The sequence below is a fragment of the Mustela lutreola genome, chromosome 9 (assembly GCF_030435805.1).
Source record: "Mustela lutreola isolate mMusLut2 chromosome 9, mMusLut2.pri, whole genome shotgun sequence".
Taxonomy (NCBI): domain Eukaryota; kingdom Metazoa; phylum Chordata; class Mammalia; order Carnivora; family Mustelidae; genus Mustela; species Mustela lutreola.
The window spans coordinates 66362397-66363983 of record NC_081298.1 but is presented as its reverse complement, the minus strand read 5'-3'; the positions used below and the strand labels follow the sequence as shown (position 1 = coordinate 66363983).

At 44.7% G+C, this 1587-nt stretch overlaps 1 non-coding gene across 1 annotated transcript; it reads right to left on the bottom strand.

Moving 5' to 3' along the window:
- Window positions 1-373: 373 nt before the first annotated feature.
- LOC131808681 (U6 spliceosomal RNA) lies at window positions 374-476 on the bottom strand. Its single transcript, XR_009344890.1, has one exon. It is a non-coding gene; the product is annotated as a U6 spliceosomal RNA (small nuclear RNA).
- Window positions 477-1587: the final 1111 nt, after the last annotated feature.

Here is a 1587-nt window from a genome sequence, read left to right as displayed (position 1 = left end):
GGCCTCTTGCCCAGCAAGCAGCAGGCACAAGGGGCTTTCACAGAGTCTCTGCATGGTTCTCCTGGGGAGCAGGGGTGGGGAGGCAGGGAGCTCGCAGACCTAACACAAGGCCTCATCTGTGTCTAGGCTGAGGGAGGAATGGACTGAGCCGCCCATGGGGACGCTACCTTGGCTCTGGATTTTTCTGTGGCCTCTTTCAGAGCCTTTCGTTTGATTATCCAATAACCCCTCAGCAGTGGAGACTGATGGAGACAATTATCTCCATTTCGCATTGAGGACCCTGAGGCACTGAGGCAAAGCGGGGCTGGAGGGTGCCGTGTGTCAGAACAGTCAAAAACATCTGCTGCTCTGACACTTAAACTGCCTTTTAAAAATATATATGGGCCACTTCACGAATTTGCATGTCATCCTTGTGCAAGGGCCATGCTTTCTCTGTACGGTTCCAATTTTAGTCTGTGTGCTGCTGAAGGGAGCACGCCATTTAAACTTTCTAGCCCTTCATTTTCTCACCTAAAAAAGTAAATACTCTTCACTATTCTGGCAGGCCTGCCCACACTCTGTGGTGAGGGAAGCTCAGGGACACCTTTGGTCATCAGGTGGGACCCAGGAGTCAAGTCGGTATAAAGGGCCCTGAGAAATCCATGATAGGCCAAGTGGTGTTCTAGAACTTTCTGTATTTCATCTCCTATCATCCTCACAACAGCCCTGTCTGTCAGGCACTCTTGGCCCCGTTTTGCGGAGGGAGAATGAGAGGCTGGGGGTCCACACGCACGGGGCCAAACTCAGTTCCAAGTCATGTTCTTCCAGGACCCTGTGCAGCCCCTTGGATGTGGGTGTAGCTCAAAAGGCAAGTTCTCATTCTCATCCCTTCTGTCCAGCCAGATAGACAGACAGACAGCCTGCAGGACCTGGTCAGTCTCAGCCCCAGGTACCATCACAGGCAAAGAAACTAGGGAAGGAAACTGCTGAATTTGAGAAACTTATACTTTGAAATCATCCCCTTCCTCAGACCAAAAGGAGTCTTTACAGAGAAATTTTATAAGGATTAAAGAGCTCCATACTTTTTAATAACTTGGAAAACCAAAAGAAGAGAGACTTAAACATTCATCAAATCTCCAGAGGGAGAACGTCTTTTATTAAACTTGGAAATCACTGATAAAATCACAAAGGAGAGATTAGCGGGTTTGGCTACAGAAGAATGTAAAATTTCTGCATTAAAAAAAATGGCGGGGAAGCCATAAGTGGGGAGAAATATTGGCAGCAAATAAAGGACACAAAAGTTTACTGTCTGTTTTTATGTATTTATACTCTGCCTCCTTCCTAGTTTTGAGGAGGGCATTATTACATAAGAGCTCATATAAACTGAAAATTTAAAAACCAACAAAGAGCCTTATCGATAAATAGATGGGGGCATTTTATTTACATAAAATAAATTATAACCAGTAAATGGATTTACAGAAAAATGTTCCAACCTAGCTAATAGCCAAAGAAAGACAATGTCAAATACAAAAAAAAAAAAAAAAAAAAATCCAGTTGGTACCCAGTTGGCATCACAACCACACCCCACCATTCTTGAGGAAAATCATA